Source organism: Pinus tabuliformis, chromosome 2_2 (genome assembly GCF_031772625.1).
Source record: "Pinus tabuliformis cultivar Carrire ecotype Pingquan chromosome 2_2, CPIR1, whole genome shotgun sequence".
NCBI lineage: Eukaryota > Viridiplantae > Streptophyta > Pinopsida > Pinales > Pinaceae > Pinus > Pinus tabuliformis.
Genome location: NC_142300.1, coordinates 417,049,093 through 417,072,978, shown reverse-complemented (window position 1 = coordinate 417,072,978; position 23,886 = coordinate 417,049,093).

Below are 23,886 nucleotides of genomic sequence, written 5' to 3'. Positions count from 1 at the left end.
ATTTACCCAAATAATTACATCATTTACATTAATTGTTGTCATTTTTCAACAATCTCCACCTTGACAAAAATTTTCCTAATCCCTTGCCCATGCCCATTCATCATCTCTTCTGCAAGGCAAGAGAATCCAAACACCATCACAACTTCTCTACTGAAATTGGCTTCGTGAATATGTCTACAAGATTCTCCTTTGTATGGGCCTTCTTGAGAGCTACTTTGCTACCATTGATCACATGTCTCACAAAACGATACCTTACATCAATATGCTTAGTCTTGCTATGATAAGCTAGAATTGTATCCAAATGAATAGCACTCTAACTGTCACGTAATACATCCACTTTCTCCTGCATCCTTCCAATCTCATCAAGTAGACCTTTCAACTAGATTTCCTCTTTATAGGCATCTAAAGCAACTATATACTATGCTTCAGTAGTAGACAAAGCAACTGTTTCTTGAAGCTTTGACATCCAGCTAATTTCTCCACCTACAAGAGTAAATACATATCCTGTAGTGGATCTCCTCTTGTCCAAATCGCCTGCATAATCAACAACCATATATCCACAGACTGAACCTTCACAACCATTAAAGATGATATAATGGTCACTTGTGGCTCTTAAATACCAAAGCACCCATTTCACTACTCACCAATGTTCTTCTCCCAAATTTTCCATGAACTTGCTGACAACTCCAAATGCATGTGAAATGTCAGGTTTTGTAGATACCATCACATACATTAAGTTTCCCACCACATTTTCATATGGTACACAAGACATATACTTCTTTTCTTCATTAGTTCTAGGACTCAAACCTGAAGAAAGTTTAAAATGGGAAGCTAATGGAATATTAATAGGTTTCACATTATTCATACCCAAATTTTCAAGTAGTTTCTCGACATACTTCTGTTGTGATAACCAAAGCTTTCCATTTCTGTCTCTGCGTATCTCCATGCCCAAGATATTTTTTTCCGCTCCAAGATCCTTCATATCAAACGTGCTAGAAAGCTGAGCCTTTAACCTATTGATCTCTTCCATGATTTTTCTCGCAATAATCATATCATCAACATACAATACCAAGATAATGAATATGCCATTGAAAATTTTAAAGTACACACAATTATCATACTCGCTTCTAGTAAAGTTTCGTCTCACCATGAAGGAGTCAAAATTCTGGTACCATTTCCTAGGAGAATGCCTCAAGCCATAAAATGATTTCTTGAGTTTGCAAACTAATATTTTGTTACAACCTTGTACAAAATCTTAAGGTTGTTCCATATAAATCTCTTCAACCAAATCTCCATGAAGAAATTTTTTTTTAACATCTATCTGTTCTAACTCAAGATCAAGTAATGTCGTTAGTGCTAACACAATTCGAATAGAAACAATTTTTATGATTGGTGAAAAAATCTCATGAAAGTAAATACCTTCTGTTAGGGTCGTATAATAATAGGATTCATAATTTTGAATTGGCCATGATTAGTCTTGTATTATTGTACATACTTTTTCTTTCTGCAAAATGTTTTCCCATATTAAAAATAAAAAAATGTAAAGAGGGTAAGTCCTAAAAGAAAAAATCAAAGGAATAAAGAAAAGGAAAAAAAATATGAACCCCACCAAAAAGAGATAAAAAATAGATTTTGAAAGTGATGCAAATTCAAATGCCACTACTTTTTATTTTGCCTTGCAAAAATAAGATTGTGTGCAGCTTGTCAAAAATGCCATAATCCATGACGGTAAAAAAGTTTAATCTTGATTCATTCATGCTTTAAATTTCATGTTGATAGATAGAGAATAAAGATTTAGCCAAACTGTTTAATGTTGGCAGATCAGTAGTTAGGTAGAGAATAATAATGAGCTCATCAGTTTAACCTGAGCCATTGGAAGTTATAAGATTAGAATTAGATAGTTTTCTTATCAAAGAAAAAGAAATAAAGGGTCAGCAAGCTCAATGCAGCCAATAAATGAAGAGAAAATGCTAGGGTAAATAAAGGGTAGGTAGAAGAGGTTTTGGAGTGCACAAGGTTACAAGCTCAAATGCACCTTCATTATGTTTAATCCTATGTTTCATGTGCAGGAGGAATTATAAAAGAAAAAGGACATTCATAAAAGTCATATATTACTTTGGGTATTTACCCTAAAAAATTCTATATAATTTTGGGCCCGAATACTAAAGCTTATTCACTAATTTCCCCTCATTTCACTAAACCCTACATGTTTATTCATTAATTTCCCTTCATTACCACTTCATTACTTTTCATTCCCTAATGTTTTCCCCTTCTTGATTCCAAAGGAACCTTCCCTTTTCATTTCCCCCTATTCTAACACATGTCCATTATGAAAACCCTTTCCCTTCATTTTAACCCTTTTTCCCTTTCTTTCACACCTTTCCATAGACATTACCATTTAAAAATCATTTTCCCCTTATTAATTTCCCTTTTCCATTTAAACCCACTAAAACCCCCTTATCCTAAGTTTAAAAAGTTAAATGTATCAGGCCCCATTGAAAAAACCCTCCCCGATACCTTCTTAACTCAACCCTTATATTATTCTAACCTAAAGTCCTGCTTCATGTATTCCAAGCCCCCAATTTATAACTCCTTGACCCTCACAAAACCTTTGTATATATTTAAAACCCATCGCATATATTAAATCCCGTAATTACTTTTTAATTAATTACATTTCATTAAAAACTGACCCCACTCCCCGACTCACCCCTTGCAAATCCACCACGTGATAAACCTCTGATAACCTACCTCTAGATCCAACGGTCCACATCCCATATCGCGTGCTCCCAAATCCGATCGTTAGCATCCCAAAAGCACGCGAGATTCATGGTTTTGCCCGATCACCATTTTGCTACGTGGCGGCCCCACGTTATATCACGTGCATTGAAAAAATATCACCCTACCACTCAAAAGCAATGTGATAAGCCACAATATTGCCTCCCCATGTAGGATGAAACCACCTACTGTTCATACATTAATCTCACACCCAAAAGTTAACCATTGTTGGTTAAAAACAAAAAAATGGCCCTTTTTACCCTTTTCACTGTTATTCTGTTACCAAGCAACCTTTTCCAACCAATTCTAAACACCAAAGCTCTGCTCAATCGTTTTAACCCCACCTACAACCAGAAGATGTTGCAGGCTCCAATTTGAAGCAACACAAAGAAAATTGAAGCCTTAGAAAGAATTCGCTGCTCCCACAGAACCCTGACTGCACACCAAATCTTCATTTTCTAGGTATTCTTGAAAGTACCAGAAAGGCCCTGTACTTAAGCTCTGCACAATGTTTTTAAAACGTTAATTAACTGAACTAATTAAAAGCCTAGCCAAACTAAAGAAAGCCACTGTGCATACAAAAAACCCCTTTTTCTGCAGACTATATTCACCTTTCGCACTGTTCCAGAGGTCTCGAGCTTACTCCTTCAGCCAAATAGTAATTAATTCAATAAAATAAACAAAAGTATAGCTTCCCAAAGAATTCTGAATGAAAAACCCCTGCAAACCTCTCACCTGGATATTGACCACCTCCCATTGGGTGACAAAGATTTTCAAATCAAAGACATAGTTTCCCCTAGCCATCTATTGAAACTCTACTATTGGAGTAAAGATAAATTCCTCAACCACAGTGATGATATTTAGTTATGGGAATCAAGTTTTCCCAAATACTTGTTCCCACAGGTATACCAGTTCCCTAAAATCATCCACCTATGCCAACTCTGCTATATCCCAAACCAAAGAGCCATAGTCTCTCCTAACCAACATATTTTATTTACAATCACTGCAGGGTCAATAAACCAAATGTTGCAAATCTAGCCAAAGCCTAATGAAACCCCATTTTCCATTAAAAACCTACATGAGCTATACTTAAAGCTGGACCTTCCCAAGAGATCTCACATTTTTTAGACTTTCATCCTCAAAGAGGTTCATATTCCTACAAACAGTCCTCCATACTTTGCCACCATTTTTTCTGAGATGACCAGAAAAATTGTAACCATGCTCTCTTGTATTCTAGTATATACCACTAATGAGCATGTAGATGAGCCTATACTTGCTTTCCTCTCTATTTTTTGCCTAGACAACCCTCCAGCTACAGTTTTCAATTTTGCCCAGTTCTTAGTAGATAGAATCCACGATTAATTGATCAGATTGCCAAATGAAAGAGTATTCAAATACTCTTCAGTATTTTTCCACATGTTCCTATATTTCCAGTCAGATAGGTTTTGAGTCAACATCGAAAAGCTGGACACTAAGGGCCATCCTAGATCTGTCATCTTTTGGACACCCTTAATCCAAAAATATTCCACTATTTTTAGCTACAAGGAGTTAATTGATTCCTTTGTTCAACCAGTTGTTAATATGATAAGTGGTAGCAATCAACCCAGGATCATTAATGAGATAAAGAAAGTTTTACAGTTGTCCAAGCACAATAGAATAGGGGATTGGTATTTATACCTGGACCACACTGAAATTAGGGTGTATGGATGCCAGCTCACTTGCTATAAGCTGCCCAAATACCTCTCCATGAGGATATTTCCATTAGAGTATATTAGGCAGATCATAAATTCAGATGATGTAAATTTTCTATCAGCCAGGAAGAAAACATAGTTCAAAATAAAAAACCAGCTTGGTCCTTTTATCTGCAATAATAAGGAGGCTAGAGAAGAAGCAGAAAAATATTTACAGGAAATGAAGTTCAGTAGCAGTTTCAAATGGCAGTATGACCCTTTAGGAGTCATAAACAAACTAAGACTCAAGTTTAAATTGAGCCCTTTCATGCATGAGTCCAGGCTAGACATTGCAAAATATGCCTACTAATCAGAGTGGTTGGAAAACACCTTGATAGATATGGAGAAACAAAGGGATACTAGTTCCATTCTGCATAATCCATCCCTACAGGACAGAAATGCAAAAAGGACCAGGGAAATAGGTTGTTGCTCCAACAAGGATACAATAGATGACAGATTTGAAATCATGTACAGGAAGAAGCCCAAGCTAAATCCTGTAAATGAGCAAGAAGAGATAGTTGAGACAATTGAGACACTTCAAATCATTGATACAGGTACAATGCTCAGAGAGAACATAGCTCTAGAAATTTCAGAGAAAACTCATCACCCTTCCACCTCTAATACTCAGAGTATTTAGAAGCCGCTTGGTATTGAAGTCTCTTCGTCCAACAAACTAGTGGATACAGACAAATATATAAAGGAGAAGTATAAAAAAAATCAAGTTGAGAAATGAGGCATTGAAAGCTGAAACCTATGCCCAATATTTGAACTTTTGTCCAGGGATGTTCATCCCATAGATCAGATTGAATTTCATAAGCAAGCATAAGAAATGATATACTCAACAATGACCAACAAGTCTATGAGTGTACAAAAACTTCAAAATTCTCTAGACAATATCACAACATAGTTTAACCTAGAGAAAGCATCCTCACAAGCAAAGGATAACATAATCAAGTCACTAGAAGACTTGGTTATTGGGATTGCCTATAATCAAAATGACATCAAGGCAGCATAAAATCTCATAAAAAAGAAGAATGATGACATTGTTGCATTGAAGAAGCAACTAAAATTTCCTCCTTCTAAACATCCAAACACCAAGGAAGTTCTAGAGAGGTAAAGCCAGAAAGATGAGATGATGGACCTCATTCTGCAATTAAATGCTTAGTTAAAAGAAATGGAGAATGAAATGGATAAGTTAGTGTAGGAGAAACATGCCAGCATGGAATTAGCTACTATCACTGTTATTCCTACAATTACTACAACAGTTCCTTCTACTTTGGCAATTGCATTGGCCCCAACAACTCCAGTAGCTACAACACTTCCAACTGCATCACCAACTACATCAACAACAGGTTCAACAACAGTAGAAGCTCATCCTAATGATGAAGCAAGTAAACTGGTCAAAGCCATGGAGGATATGCCCATCCAAACCACTGAAATAACTAGACTTAAGGAACAAATAAAAAGTCTAGATGATGAAAAGAAACTGGCTCAAATCATGCATAAGAATGAAGCTCAGAAATCAAATAGGTTGAATGAAAGGATACATAAATTAGAGAAATAATTGACACTGAAAGAGCCACTAGCCCAAGAAAAACAACTTTTATGGGAAATATCATTGGCTCAGTCAATGATATTTGGCCATCTATACAGGTGATATTTGAGAAGAATGATCTGGTCAAAGAGGCTGGCGAGGCAATTCAAAGGTTTAGAGCTGAACTTGGAAATATGCCAGAAGAAGCCTCAAGAATAATCCAGTTCCTTAACTCAAAGAAAAAGTATGAATTGCAGGAGCTTGGAATAACTGACAGGACTGGGACCATACTAGAGGTAAAGAAGATAATCACTAAGAGGAACCTGATGATACAGCTTAGGGAGAATTGCCAAACAATGGAGCTAGTAATAGCTTGGTTCATGGTCAAATTTGATGCTTTGAGGCAAAAAGGTCTGCCTAATCCATTGGTGATTAACGACAGGTTGATGCCACATGAAGACTATGATAAGAAAATCAGAGAAGTGGCAAAGGAACAAGCCAACAATTCCCCTATGAAAGGGATGCCTATAGGAAAAGTCCTTTACTAGACCTTTGAGAACCTCTTTTACCTCCAGCATGAGGTAAAACCTCTTTTTGTAAACAAGCCCACTTTTGCAAAATACACAGAAACTCATGAAGTCTATAGAATAATGGTAAATATTAAATTACAAAATGCAGAGACTTTGGAAAAGTTGAATGATTTACTGTAAAAGTGCAAGGTAAACAATGAATATAGAGTAGTGAAAGTAAACAGCATATCAACTAAATCAAAGTGTATCAAATGAAAAATAGAGTTTAAAGATGAAATAATATCAGTCAAAGGCTGAGTAAAATTAAAACTAGCATAGAGCAACAACAAAAGAGAGAAAGCAACAAAAGATCAAAGCATCAAACAAAAAAATCAATAAAAGAAGGTACAACTAGTCTTTTAGTCTCCTAGGTGTCTCTATCTTCTTGCATGAAGATATTTTATTTTCCTTGAATAATTCCTAAAACAGTTTAGGATATTTTGTAAGATTTTTTTATATAAATACTTCATAATTCGAATTATAGAGGGTGGATTACTGAACATTTCTATAGTTACATTGATCTAAAACTTGAGGGTTTATTGTAACATTTTCAAGTCAGCAGACTGGACTAAGTAATAAAGGCATTGCATTACAAGATTCATGTGTTGGGGCACTTCAGTGAAGTATCTTTCATTTTTTAAATTGTTATTTTCTTAAGTATTTCACATACATACATGTTTTCCAATTTGAATGAAATAACTGGAATGTTACTTCAGAATTTGTTTAAGTACACTATATCTTGAACAATTATTCATTTTGATGTTTTCTTTTAATGTCTAGAGTAGGGAATTCTTCATTTCTCCCTAGTTTCGATTGACCTCTTTCATTTCCTTCATTATCTAGTTTGAGGAATCCTTAACTGCTCCTTGACCCCAATTGAAAAACCACTTCACCATCTAGCCTAAAAGATCTGAATTTACTCAGCTACCTTGCCCTGTGAACACTATTTTTAAAACTTGATTCAGTCCTGTTTTCTTGACATTTGGACTCCATAGCCCAATGGTAAAAAGACATTTATCTATCCATCTAAATCAGTGATTCCACCACCAAATCAAATCAAAACCCAATCAAGCTTAAATAACTAGCCTAAAATCAATTAACTCAACAAAGTTAAATCATTAAGAGAGAGCCCTCTCTGAGCATTAGGAAGGCTAGATCCTGATCTCAAAAGTAGGTTTGTGGTTACCTCTATCATTTCTTTGAACACAACATGACAACCCTAGGGAAATTTTAGAGTGATAACATAGTGGCAACCATACTGGGGAACGAGTCCTCAGTTCAATAAACCTGAAAGGAAATCCTAAATCTCATCTTTGCACCTTAAGGCCATTTAGGGTTGTCAAAGGTTTCATTAAAAAGTTAAAAAATTAAAATTCTGGTTTCCAAAAGAACATATTATACCAGGGCACATCTAGATCCAAACCCTGCTATAATTGTTGATAATCCAGAAAAAATCTTAATAAAAAACAATAAAGTAGAAAGTCAAGAAAGCATTAGTCAGCTAAGCAAAGCAAATTCACTTCCTAAAGAGTTATCAAACTTAGAGGATCTTCAATTTGATTTACCATTTGAACATTCATTGTTTCGTACCAAATTTGAAACTTCAGTCCATGATACTATAATAGACCCTGCTTTTATTCAATTTATTGAATCAAAGAAGAATACTATACATCCTGATTTAGATCAACATGTTCTAGACACTTTTGACAAACTTGATGCTTTAACCTCAAATTTCATGAGACACATAGACGAAGCCTATTTTCAATAGTCAGTTCAATTAGCTGCCCTAATTGCTGCTACTCCCAAGCCTTCTGCCATTCCTTCAGAGTCTATAAATTCATCTTTATTTAGTACTTCCTCATCTATTATTTCCACTACACTTCATTCCACAGAATCATTCATCCCCAAGCTTCCTCTTCAACCCAAAGTTTTATTTCCATCTCCCAATGCTTCAACTTCATCTTCTAGCACTTCTGCTACATTTTCAAGTCCTTCAAGCTCAGTTGTAAGCCCTTCAAGTTCATCTTCAAACACTACCACTTTACCTCTTAGTCAAACTAGAATATTAGACATGGCTACCAGATATGCTCCTTTTACCTTACCAGCTCAAGTACATGCCATGCCCTAATACTACTAGAGAAAAATCTTTTAGTTTGATGGTACTGGTCAATATACTGCACAACAACATTTAAATAAATTGAGTGATTAATTACATGAAATTTATGAAGAAGGTGTAAAAATGAGATTATTTGCACAAACGCTAGCAGAAGATGTCGAGAAATGGTTTAAATCTTTACCTACTGGTCATATTGTTGATTTACTTGCTTTCCATAGATTTTTTATCAATAGATGGGAAAGAAAGAAAAGTCCTTTACAAATACTGTCTGAATATGAAAACATTAGAAGAGCTCCTAATGAATCCGTTCAGGACTATTGTACTAGGTTTTACAGTATTTATAATGCAATCCCTGCAAATGTCAAACCTCCACCAAACTTGGCACTAATCAAATTTCCTGATGGTTTTGACACTAATATGTCTTACCAATTGACAGAAAGAAACCCTCCAACTCTAGAACAGACGCAGAGTGATGCAGTTAGTGTAGAAGCTAACTTGTTGGCTAAAAGAGTTAGAATGAGAAATGAGGGGAGGGTTACCATTAAGGAAGAACCATCTACTTTAGATGTTAAGATAGATACTTTGGATAAAAGTTTAGAAAAGTTAGTGGATAGATTAGAAATTATGAAAAGAAAACCACAATGGGATAATCAACAACAAGGCCCTTAAATAAGAAATCCAAACTTCAGGAAGAATCCCAACACTGGTAAACTTAGAGAAGGGTCACCTGATCAACAGATTAGACCACCTTTCCAAGAAAACTATGTTGAAAGTTCTCATCAAAATGAAGAAGATCAAGACACTTAGATTAACTTAATGGGAATAAATGATGGTAAAACTATTTTTCTTACCCAATAATAACATGAATTATGCATGTTACAACAATTATAGTTACAATCTGGAGAGTCCTTTGATTATAAACAAGGTTATGAATTTTCCATTAATGAAGTTCATAAGCAATATAACCTTAGGAGTAGGAAAAACACAGAAGCCCCTACTAATAAAACTGTCCAAACTCAAACCAAGAAAACAGTGGGAGCTCCTACAACCAAAGTGCTGCAAATTCTCTCAAGAGAAACCCAAAAAACTTTCACTCCAAAGATTGCAGCTAGTCCAAAAATTGTAGACATTACATATACTACTGTCAAAAATTCAGCCGATATTAAAAAATCAGTTGTTGTTAAAACTTCAAAAAATGTCCAAAAATCAACTAATACTCAAGCTTCAAATGCTATTCAGATTTCAACTACTTCCAAAACTATTCCAAATCAAAGAATCGAAAATAGTAAAACAGTAGACACCCAAACAAAAACTGAATTACCAACTGAAGATAAGAAGGAAAAGACTACACAAACTCCAATTGCCAAGGAGGAAGTCATTCAGTTAGGCAAAACACAGACTCCATTTAATATCCAAACTGAAATTTCCAAATTGAAAATATCAATTCCTTTAACAGAATTGATAAAAAATGATTCCTACAAAGCCTAGATCACTGAAACACTGAATATAGATGAAGGAGAAGACTCTATCAATCTAAATGATGACCAACCAGAATTAATCTTTGGTCCTGAGTTAAATGGAAAACATGAACAAAATGGTGTTCCTCCATTCTACATTAGCTTGTCGACTATTCATGATCAATTCTTACACAATGCTATGTTAGATTCAGGAGAATCTCATAATTTAATGCCTAAAGCAATCATGGAAACATTGGATTTAGATATAACGAGACCATACAAAGATATTTTCTCTTTTGATTTTAGTAAAGTTAAAAGCCTTGGCCTAATAAAAGACCTGTGTGTCACTCTAGTTCAATACCCAGGTAAGAGTATTGTCATGGATATTATAGTTGTTGATATCCCTCCAAAGTATGGAATGTTATTATCTCACTCATGGGGAGAAAAATTGCAGGGATCTCTACAATTAGACATGTCTTATGCCACAATTTCAGTATTTGGTCAACCCAAAAAACTTTATAGAGAAACTTTAATGAAATACGTGGTCAATAGTACAGATAAACCACATAACTATCCTATTTATTCTATACATTCTGATATGGATTCTTTCATTTTATGTAATTCAGACACTGAAAAAGACAATAACGCAGTTTTGAAACAAAAACATAAAGAACCTAATAATGATAATATATTTCATGAATGTAGGTGGCACCTAGACTTTGATGGTTCAGTGAACAGATTAGGAGTAGGTGTAGGAGTTTGGATTCATAACATGGGAAGTAATCATTTTGAAGGTCGTGCCTTTAGATTAAACTTTAAATGCACAAAAAACATGGCATAGGATGAAGCTTTAATCTTAGGATTGCAAATTGTAAGAAACCTTGGAGCTAAGAGAGTTTCTATCATGGGAGACTCGGAATTAATCATAAAACAAATTAAAGGAGAGTATTCTGTGAATAATACTAGACTTAGCCAATACAAAGAAACTATTCTAGATATGATTAAAGAACTTCTTGAAATTGATTTTGCTATTATTCCTAGGAAACAGAACATGCAAGCTCACAATTTTGCCACTTTTGCTAGCACTTGCAGATTACCTTTATAGCCCAATGACCAGTACACTGCAGAGGTAAGACACAGGCCTGTTATACTTGATAATCTGAAATATTGGTAGATTTTTTCACAAGATTCTCAAATCTCTAATTTTATGAATGCTGAGGGAGAATTCCAAAACTGTAACATAGATACTCATTGTACAGTAGATGACATCACAGATTGTGAAATAGATATAAATATTGTAGATGTAAATAAACCCACTAAATTCAGTAAAGTAGAAGTAGATAACTTAGAAAAAGTAGAAATAGAAGAAATAATTAATGATGATTATGATATTTTAAAGCTTAAAAATAACTTTTTTCCTAAGGGATTAGTCCCATTAGAAGATTTGTTTGATTCAAATGATGTAGCTAGAAAACCAAAAATGGATTCTTTAAGATCAGACATAGAAGAATGCAACCTGGGAACATAAGAAAAACCTAAGCTTGTTAAATTATCCAAAGCATTACTTCCAACTGAAAAGCTGAAATACATAAGTCTATTTAAAGAAATTCAAGATGTATTTGCCTAGAGTTATGAAAACCTCAAGTCTTATGACACCAACATTATTCAACATAAAATACCCATCAAAGAAGATAAAAAACCCTTTAAACAAAAGCTTAGGAGGATTAATCTAGTTCTTATGCCATTGGTTGAAAAAGAAGTAAAAATGATGTATGAGGCACAAATAATAGCACCTATTAGATATTCAGATTGGGTCTCTAGTTTAGTCACCGCTTGAAAGAAAACATGAGAAATTAGACTTTGTGTTGATTTTAGAAACTTGAACAAAGTATCACTGAAGGATAACTATCCCCTCCATAAAATGGACCACATTCTCCAGAGGGTAGTAGGGTCATCCAAAATTTCATTACTTGATGGATTTTCTGGATACAACCAAATCTTAGTTCAACCAGAGGATCAAGCAAAGACTGCATTTACCACTCCCTGGGGTACTTTCATGTATTTGAAAATGTCTTTTGGATCGATGAATGCTAGAGCAACATTCCAATGTGTAATGGACATAGATTTTGCAAAATAAATCCATGAATTTTTAGTTGTTTACCAAGATGATATCATAGTGTTTTCCAAAATAGGTAATGAACATCTACATCATTTGAGAGGAGTTTTTATTAAATGTAGAAAATTTGGCATTTCTTTGAATCCCAAAAAGACACTCTTTGGGTTAGAAGAAGGTAAACTCTTAGGACACAAAATTTCAAAAGAGGGCATTAGAATTGATCTAGCTAGAATAGAGGCAATCCTAAACATCAGTCACCCTAGAAACATTAAAGAGTTGCAATCATTCTTAGCTAAAATAAATTTTCTTAGAAGATTCAATTCTAACTTAGTAGAACTAATCAAAGAATTGAATAACATGTTAAAGAAAGATTCAACACCTAAGTGGACAATAGAATCTAAGCAGTCTTTTGAGGCAATCAAAGAAGCCCTTACTAAAACACCTATCATCATAAGTCCTGATTTCAAAAAAGCTTTTATAATTTTTTCTTTTGCTTCAGAAAAAACTATTATAGCAGTCTTGTTGCAAAAGAATGATCAAGGTTATGAACAACCTATTGCATTCTTCAACAAATCTTTGAGAGATGCTACACTAAAGTATAATATAACGGAAAAACAAGCTCTTGCTTTAGTAAAATCCATAAAGGATTTCAGAGTGTACATTTTATACTCATACATTATTGCATATGTTCCAAATTCAGTAGTAAAGGACATTCTAATACAGAATGGGCCTGAAGGAAAGAGAGAAAATGGATTGCCACTATTTTGGATTATAATATTGAAATAAAATCCATAAAACTAATCAAAAGCCAAGGTTTAGCCAAACTCATGGCTGAATTGAACAGTCAGGCCTTAGATATAAATTTCATTGGTGTTGTAGATGATCAAGAAGAGATGGCGACTCCACAGATCAGTGAAGCTTCTTTAGATTCACCTTGGTATACAGATATCATACTTGTTTTACTAAATTTACAAGCTCCTCCTAGTTTATCTAGAACTAAAGGTAGATTCTTGAAAATGAAATCAATGAAATATTATCATAGACAATGCTTTATTTTGGAAAGATAATGGTGGCATTTTGTTAAATTGTTTATTAAAAGATGAAGCTGACAAAGTAAAGAAATAATTTCATGTAGGATATTGTGGAGGATACCTATACTGGAAAACAATTACTGATAAGATTTTAAGGGCAGGTTTTTACTGACCCACCCTTTTTACAGATGTCAGAAAATATGTGACCTCCTATCACAAGTGCCAAATATTTGAAGGCAAGAAGGAACTCTTACCATTACCCCTCAAACCCATCTCCATAGAAATTCCATTTCAGCAATGGTGTCTAGACTTCATTGGTGAAATTCACTCATCTTCCTCATCCCAACATAAATAGATTTTGATAGCCACTGATTACTTACTAAATGGATAGAAGCCATCCCTTCTATACAAGCACTGATTCTGTCATCATCTCACTCCTTGAAAACAATATCCTTTCAAGATTTTGATGCCCACAAAAGCTCATTACTGATAATGTAGCTGCCTTCAAATCCAAGAAAAGGGTGGACTTTTGTAGCCGATACCACATTACCCTTGGCCATTCCACAACCTATTACCCTCAAGGAAATGGTCTGGCAGAATCCTTAAACAAACTCCTTGTCAATATCATCAAGAAATTGTTAAAAGACAATAAGAAGACTGGAACAAAAAGTTGGTTAATGCCTTATGGGTAGACAGACTCACTACAAAAAAGTCCATTGGTACATCTCCTTATCAACTAGTATATGGAATGGATGTTGTTTTTCCATCCTCTTTAGGAGTACCAGTGATGAAAATGATTCAAGAGCTGTAGGTAGAATCCAATGATATCCAAAGGAGGATAAATTAGACAATGCATTTGCAGCAAACCAGGGAAGAAGTCTATGTTAAATCCCAAGTGATCCAAGATAAAATCAAAAATATTTTTGACAAGAAAACCAAAGCTGATGATTTTTACATAGGTGACAAAGTACTAAAATGGGATTCCAGAAGAGAAGAAAAGGGTAAACATGGTAAATTTGATTTCCTATGGCAAGGCCCTTATATCATTTATGGTTACAGAGGTAACAACACATTTTTCTTGAAGCAGTTAGATGGAACAGATCTATTAGGTGGACCATCAATGGTAGAATGTTGAAGCATTACTTATCCCCAGATTAACATTAATTCAGTTGTTTACTTTGCTCATTGTACATAACATTTCAGAGTTTAGATTGGATTGGATGATAATCTTTTGAGGTTGAAGCCCGTGAGAAGTCCCTAAGCTTTGAAAGCTCCAACATCAATATGTATGGATAAAGAAGATCATAGAGAAGCAGTTACAAGGCAACCACAGTAAAAGTTTCAAAGGCTACTGATCTTAAAGTTCTTGACATTTCACCAGGAAATGTCATCCCCATGTGGAGCCACTATTAAGGTCCTATAATAATAGGATTCATAATTTTGAATTGGCTATGATTTGTCTTGTAATATTGTACATACTTTTTGTTTCTGCAAAATGCTTTCCCATATTAAAATAAAAAATGTAAAGAGGGTAAGTCCTAAAAGAAGAAATCAAAGGACTAAAAGAAAAGGAAAAAAAAAGAAAAGAAAATAAAATATGAACCCCACCAAAAAGAGATAAAAAATAGGTTCTGAAAGTGATGCAAATTCAAATGCCACTACTTTTTACTTTGCCTCGCAAAAATAAGATTGTGTGCAACTTGTAAAAAATGCCACAATCCATGATGGTCAAATAGTTTAATCTTGATTCTTTCATGCTTTAAATTTCATGTTGATATATAGAGAATAAATATCTAGGGAAACTATTTAATCTTGGTAGATCAGTAGTTAGGTAGATAATAATAATGATATCATCAGTTTAATCTGAGCCATTGGAAGTTACAAGATTAGAATTAGATAGTTTTCTTATCAAAGAAAAATAAATAAAGGGTCAGCAAACTCAAATGCACCCAATAAATGAAGAGAAAATGCTAGGGTAAATAAAGGGTAGGTAGAAGAGGTTTTGGAGTGCACAAGGTTGCAAGCTCAAATGCACCTTCATTATGCTTAATCCTATGTTTCATGTGTAGGAGGAATTATCAAAGAAAAATGACATTCACAAAAGTCATATATTACTTTGGGTATTTACCCTAAAAAGTTCTATATAATTTTGGGCCTGAATACTAAAGCTTATTCACTAATTTCCCCTCATTTCATTAAACCCCTACATGTCTAGTTTATTAATTTCCCTTCATTACTTTTCATTCCATAATGCTTTCCCCTTCTTGATTTCAAAGGACCCTTCCCTTTTCATTTCTCCCTATTCTAACACATGTCCATTATGAAAACCCTTTCCCTTCATTTTAACCCTTTTTCCCTTTATTTCACACCTTTCCCTAGACATTACCCTTTAAAAATCATTCTCCCCTTATTAATTTCCCTTTTCCATTTAAACCCACTAAAACCCCTTTATTCTAAGTTTAAAAAGTTAAATGATCAGGACCCATTGAAAAAACCCTCCCCGATACCTTTTTAACTCAACCCTTATATTATTCTAACCTAAAGTCCCACTTTATGTATTCCAAGCCCCCACTTTATAACTCCCCGACCCTCACAAAACCTTTGTATATATTTAAAACCCATCACATATATTAAATCCCATAATTACTTTTCAATTAATTACATTTCATTAAAAACCGACCCCACTCCCCGACTCACCCCTCGCAACTCCGCCACGCGATAACCCTCCAATCACCCACCTCTAGATCTGACGGTCCACATCCCATATAGCACGCTCCCAAATCTGATCGTTAGCATCCCAAAAGCACGCGAGATTCGCGGTTTTGCCCGATCGCCATTTCACTACGTGGCGGCCCCACGTTATATCGCATGCTCTGAAAAAATACCATCTTACCACTCAAAAGTGGTGTGATAAGCCATAATACCGCCTCCCTGCATAGGATGAAACACCTACTGTTCATACATTAATCCCACGCCCAAAAGTTAACCGTTGTTGGTTAAAAACAAAAAAGTTGTCCTTTTTACCCTTTTCACTATTATTCTGTTACCAAGCAACCTCTGCCGACCAATTCTAAACCCTGAAGCTCTGCTCAACTATTTTAACTCCACTTACAACTAGAAGACGCTACAGACTCCAATTTGAAGCAACACAAAGACAATTGAAGCCTCAAAAAGCCTTGGCTACTCCCATAGAACCCTGACTGCACACCAAATCTTCATTTTCCAGGTATTCTTGAAAGTACCAGAAAGGCCATGTACTTAAGCTCTGCATAGTGTTTTTAAAAGGTTAATTAACTGAATAATTAAAAGCCTAGCCAAACTAAATAAATCCATTGTGCATCCAAAAAACCCCTTTTCTGCAGACTATATTCACCTTTCACACTGTTCCAAAGGTCCTGAGCTTCCTCCTTAAGCCAAATAGTAATTAATTCAATAAAATAAACAAAACTATGGCTTCCCAAAGAATTCTGAATGAAAAATCCCTGAAAACCTCTCACTTGGATATTGACCACCTCCCATTGGATGACAAAGATTTTCAAATCAAAGACACAGTTTCCCCCAACCATCTATTGAAACTCCACTGCTGGAGTAAAGTTAGATTCCTCAACTACAATGATGATATTTAGTTATGGGAATCAAATTTTCCCAAATACTTGTTCCCACAGGTATACCAGTTCCCTGAAATCATCCACATATGCCAACTCTGCTATATCCCAAATCAAAGAGCCATAGTCTCTCCTAACCAACAAATTTTATTTATAATCACTGCAGAGTCAATAAACCAAATGTTGCAGATCCAGCCAAAGCCTAATGAAACCCATTTTCCATTGAAAACCTACTTGAGCTATACTTAAAGCTGGACCTGCCCAAGAGATCTCACATTTTTCAAACTTTCATCCTAGAAAAGGCTCATATTCCTACAGTCAGTCCTCCATACTCTACCACCATTTTTTCTAAGAGGGCCAGACAAATTGTAACCATGCTCTCTTGTATTCTAGGATATACCACTGATGAGCATGTAGACAAGCCTATACTTACTTTCCTCTCTATTTTTTTCCCAGGCAAGCCTCTAGCTACAATTTTCAATTTTGCCCAGTTCTTAGCAGACAGAATCCATGATCAATTGATCAGATTGCCAAATGAAAGAGTATTCAAATACTCTTTAGTATTGTTCCACATGTTCCTATATTTCCAGTCAGATAGGTTTCTAGTCAATATCCAAAAGCTGGACACTAAGGGCCATCCTAGGTTTGTCATGTTTTCGACACCCTTAATCCAAAGATATTCCACTGTTTTCAGCGACAAGGAGTTCATTGATTCCTTTTTTCACCCAGTCGTTAATATGTTAAGCAGTAGCAATTAACCCAGGATCAGTGATGAGATAAAGAAAGTTTTACAGTTGTCCAAGCACAGTAGAATAGGGACTGGTATTTATACCAGGACCACACTGGAATTAAGGTGTATGGATGCTAGCTCACTCCCTATAAGCTGCCCAAATACGTCCCCATGAGGATATTTGCATTAGAGTATATCAGGCAGATCATAAATTCAGATGATGTAAATTTTCTATCAGCCAAGAAGAAAACACAATTCAAAATAAAAAACCATCTTGGTCCTTTTATCTGCAATAATAGGGAGGCTGGAGAAGAAGCAAAAAAATATTTACAGGAAATGAAGTTCAGTAACAGTTTCAAATGGTAGTATGACCCTTTAGGAGTCATAAACAAACTAAGACTCAAGTTTAAATTGAGCCCTTTCATGCATGAGTCCAGGCTAGACATTGAAAAATATGCCAACCAGTTAGAGTGGTTGGAAAACACATTGATAGATATGGAGAAACAAATGGATACTAGTTCCATTCTGCATATTCCAACCCTATAGGACTTAAATTCAAAAAGGACCAAGGAAGAAGGTTGTTGCTCCAACAAGGATACAAAAAATGACATATTTAAAATCATGTACAAGGAGAAGCCCAAGCTAAATCCTGTAAATGAGCAAGAAGAGATAGTTGAGACAGTTGAGACATTTCAAATCATTGATACAGGTACAATGTTAAGAGAGAACAAAGCTCCAACACTTTCAGAGGAAACCCATCAGACTTCCACCTCTAATACTCAGAGTATTCAGAAGCAGCTTAGTATTGAAGTCTCTTCATCTAGCAAACCAGTGGATAAAGACAAATATATAAAGGATAAGTTTAAAGAAATCAAGTTGAGAAATGAGGCATTGAAATCTGAAACCTATGCCCAGTATTTCAAATTGACTCCTAGTAATCAGAATAGGTTACTTTCAGCGTTTGACATTACAATAGGTAAAATGCAAATGACCTTTTTGCATCCAACAATACAAAAACCTTAGTCATCAGCAGATTACGAAAAGACAGAATTTGAAGTTTTGGCTAGGGATGTTCATCCCATAGATCAGATTGAATTTCATAAGCAAGCAGGAAAAATGATATACTCAACAATGACCAACAAAGCTATGAGTGTACAAAAACTTCAAATTTCTCTAGACAAATATCACAACACGATTTAAGCTAGAGAAAACATCCTCACAAGAAAAGGATAACATAATCAAGTCACTAGAAGACTTTGTTATTGAGATTGGCTAAAATCAAAATGACATCAAGGTAGTAGAAAAGCTCATAAAAAAGAAGAATGAAGACATTGATGCATTGAAGAAGCTACTAAATTGCCTCCTTCTGAACATCCACAGACCGAGGAAGTTCTAGAGAGCCAAAGCCAGAAAGATGAGATGATGGACCTTATTCTGCAGTTAAATGCTCAGTTAAAAGAAATAGAGAATGAAATGGATAAGTTAGTGCAGGAGAAGCAGGCCAGCATGGAAGCAACTACTGTCACTACTATTCCTATAGTTACTACAACAGTTCCTTCTACTTTGGCAACTTCATTGGCCCCAACAGCTCCAGTAGCTACAACACTTCCAACTGCATCAGCAACTACATCAGCAACAAGTTCAACAACAACAGCAGCTCATCCTAGTGATGAAGCAAGTAAACTGGTCAAAGCCATGGAGGATATGTCCATCCAAACCATTGAAATAAATAGACTTAAGGAACAAATAAAAAGTCTAGAGGATGAAAAGAAACTGGCTCAAATCATGCATAAGAATGAAGCTCAAAAATCAAACGGGTTGAATGAAAGGATACAAAAATTAGAGAAAGAATTGACACTGAAAGAGCCACTAGCCCAAGAAAAACAACTTTTATGGGCCAATATCATTGACTCAGTCAATGATATTTGGCCATCTATATAGGTGATATTTGAGTAGAATGATTTGTTCAAAGAGGCTGGTGAGGCAATTCAAAGGGTTAGAGCCGAACTTGGAAATTTGCGAGAAGACGCCTCAAGAATAATCCAGTGCCTTAACTCAAAGAACAAGTATGAATTGCAGGAGCATGGAATAGCTGACAGGACTAGAACCATACTAGAGGTAAAGAAGATAATCACCAAGAGGAACTTGATGATACAGCTTAAGGAGAAGTACCAAACAATGGAGCTAGCTATAGCCAGGTTCATGGTCAAATTTGATGCTTTAAGGCAAAAAGGTCTGCCTAATCCATTGGTGATTAATGACAGGTTGATGCAACATGAAGACTATGATAAGAAAATTAGAAAATTGGAAAAGGAACAAGCCAAAAATTCCTCTATGAAATGGATGCCTACATGAAAAGTCCTTTACTAGACTTTTGAGAACCTCTTTTACCTCCAGCATGAGGTAAAACATCTTTTTGAAAACAAGCAAACTTTTGCAAAATACACTGAAACTGATGAAGTGTACAAAAGAATGGTAAATATTAAATTACCAGATGCAGAGACTTGGGAAAAGTTGAATGATTTACTATAAAAGTACAAGGTAAATAGTGAATACAGAGCAGTGAAGGTAAACAATAGATCAACTAAGTCAAAGAGTATCAGATGAAAAATAGAGTTTAAAGATGAAAGAATATCAGTCAAAGGCAGAGTAAAAGGACATCCACTGTAGAGAAACAACAAAAGAGAGAAAGCAACAAAAGATCAAAGCATCAAACAACAAAATCAGTAAAAGAAGGGACATATAGCCTTTTAGTCTCCTAGGTGTCTCTATCTTCTTGCATGAAGATATTTTATTTTCCTTGAATAATTCCTAAAACAGTTTAGGATATTTTGTAACAGTTTTTTGTATAAATACTTCATAATTCAAAGTATAGAGGGTGGATTACTGAACATTTCTATAGTTACATTGATCTAAAACTTGAGGGTTTATTGTATCATTTTCAAGTCAGCAGACTGGACTGAGTAATAAAGGTATTGCATTACAAGATTCATGTGTTGGGCCACTTCAGTGAAGTATCCTTCATTTGTTAAATTTTTATTTTATTAAGTATTTCACATACATACATGTTTTCCAATTTGAATTAAATAACTAGAATGTTACTTCAGAATTTGTTTAAGTACACTTTGTCTTGAACAATTATTCATTTTGATGTTTTCTTCTGATGTCTAGAGTAGGGAATTCTTCATTGCTCCCTAGTTTCGATTGAACTCTTTCATTTCCTTCATTATCTGGTTTGAGGAATCCTTAACTGCTCCTTGACCCCGATTGAAAAACCACTTCACCATCCAGCCTAAAAGATCTGAATTACTCAGCTACCTTGCCCTGTGAACACTATATTTAAAACTTGATTCAGTCCTGTTTTCTTGACATTTGGACTCCATAGCCCAATGATAAAAAGACATTTATCTATCCATCTAAATCAGTGATTCCACCACCAAATCAAGTCAAAACCCAATCAAGCTTAAATAACTATCCTAAAATCATTTAACTCAAAAAAGTTAAATCATGAAGAGAGAGCCCTCTCTAAGCATTAGGAAGGCTAGATGCTGATTTCAAAAGTAGTTTTGTGGTTACCTATATCATTTCTTTTAACACAACATGACAACCCTAGGGAAATTTTAGAGTGATAACACCTTGAGCCTGAGAATGCCCTTTTTCTACCAGCCTCATCTGATACCTTTTTGATACTTCCATTAACATTTCACTTCAATTTGAAGACCCATTTGCATCGGACAACACTTCTCCCTTAAGGAATTTATACAAGATCCTAGGTTTTTTCTTTGCTAAGGAATCCATTTCTTCATCCACAGCCTTTTTCCACTTCTCACTATCTGCATCACCCACTGCTTCCCGATAACAATAAGGTTCCACATCTACAGTAATCAATGGAATAGATGAAGTAGAATCTTCATTCATTTTGGGTGTTCTTCTTTCCCTTGTAGACCTCCTTATAGTGACTGGTTGTTGGACTAGTTCTTAAACTTCTACAATTTCCTTTGCATCTTCTTCACCTTTTTCTTCAGAAGCCTCTCCTTCCTTTCGACTTTCCAAAAAACATTTAGTATATAACTGAATTCGTTGATTCGGCGATACCTTTTCCTATTCAATTTTTTCAACATCTGATTTTAGAAGAGAAGATACATCAAATGTTACATCTCTATTAATGATTATCTTACATGAAGAAGGATCCCACAACCTGTACCCTTTCACCGTATATACATGCCCAACAAAGACATAACATTTTGCTTTTTGGTCTAACTTAGAACATTGATTCTTTAGAATAATAGCATATGCATCACAACCAAAAATTCTTAAATGTGATTAATCACAACACTGACTCGACCAAACTTCTTCATGAATTTTACAATTAATGGACACTGAAGGTGATTTGTTTACCAAATAACAAGCAGTAGATATTGATTCTTCTCATAATTCCTTTTGCGGATTATCATTTCTGGTCATGCTTCTGGCTCTTTCCATTATAGTTTGATTCATACATTCAACAATTCCATTTTGCTGAGGAGTATAAACAACAGTTTTATGTCTAACAATCCCTTCATTCTTACAATATTGTTCAACTGCTAAGGAAGTAAATTCACCGACATTGTCAGTTCTTAAACATTTAAATTATTTGCTTGTTTTCTTGTCCACCATAACTCTAAATTGTTTAAAGACATTAAATATATCATCTTTTCTTTTCAACGTATAGTCCTAGATTTTCTTGGAGAAATCATCATAAATGTTACGAATTATAATGCACCTCCATAAGATATAGTAGGAGATGGTCCCCAAAGATCAAAATGAATATAGTCCAAAATTCCTTTACTATTATGACTTCCAGTTTTAAATTTCTATTTACATTGTTTTCCATATACACAATGTTTTCAAAAATCCAAACTTAAGGTCCAGTTCAAATTAGGAAGCAATTTGTGATTCATCATTACCTTAAGACCCTTCTCGCTTATGTGACCCAACCACTATTGCCATAGGCGAGTATCTTCTTCTGCCTTATAAGATACAATCGCTGCCTCACTGACCTGAGTACTTCCTTTGAGTTTATAAATATTTACAATCTTCTATGCCTTCATAAAAACTAGAGCGACCTTTGAAACTTTCAACACTCCATTTTGACCTGTAAAGTTGTAACCTTCCAAGTCCAATACTCCTAAAGAAATCAAATTATTTCTCAACTTAGGTACATGTCTAACATTAGTCAATGCTCTAACTGTATCATCATACATTTTAATTTTGACATTTCCCATCCCAAAAATATGACAAGATACATTATTACCCATGAACACAAAATTACCATTCACAACTTCATATGAAGTGAACCTATTTTTGGGTGGACTCATGTGATGAGAAGCACTAGGATCTAACAACCAATTTTCATGATTATGAAAAACATTGCAAACAAGAAAAGCTTCATGTACCATATCTAATTCAGTAGATAAAACTTCATCAATCATATCTGGCTCAACTTGATTTTTTTCCTTCTTTGGGTTTTCAACGGACTCCTTTCTTTTCTAACAATCTTTCTTGAGATGCCCTATTTTGTTGCAGTACCAACATTTAGCTTTACACTTATTGCCTTTTGATTTTGATCTGAAATGACTTCTTGCTTTCTCCTCTATTTCCTTGGACTGACCTCTGGCTACCATGACTCCTAGTGCGGAATTTTCAATGCTAGGCTTTCTTTGTACTTCTTCATATAACAAATCTCCCACAACAGAATCAAATTCCAAAGATTTGATTGTGCTCAAACTAATAGAAGTCAAAAAGTGATCCTAAGACTTGGACAAGCAACATAACAAGGTAATAGATTTATCTTCTTCTTGAAATTTCACTTCCATATCTAACAATTGGTAAATAAGTGTATTAAAAACATTGAAGTGCTATGTAATTTTAGTACCCTCCATCTTAAGGCTATATAGTTGCCTCTTAAAATAAATTATGTTGGCTAAATATTTGGTCATATAAAATGTTTCCAACTTCCCCCACAAACGTGTTGCTGAGGTTTCTTCAACAACATTGAAGAGAACTTCATTTGCTAGGCACAACCTAATGGTATTAAGAGCTTGGGCATCCAGGTCCTCCGAATCCAAATCTGTCATGCTAGTGGGTTTCTTCTTAACCCCATCTAAAGCTTTGTGCAACTCTTGTTGCACCAAAAAATTCCTTACTTTCAGTTTACACAATGCAAAATTATTTTTGTCGTTTA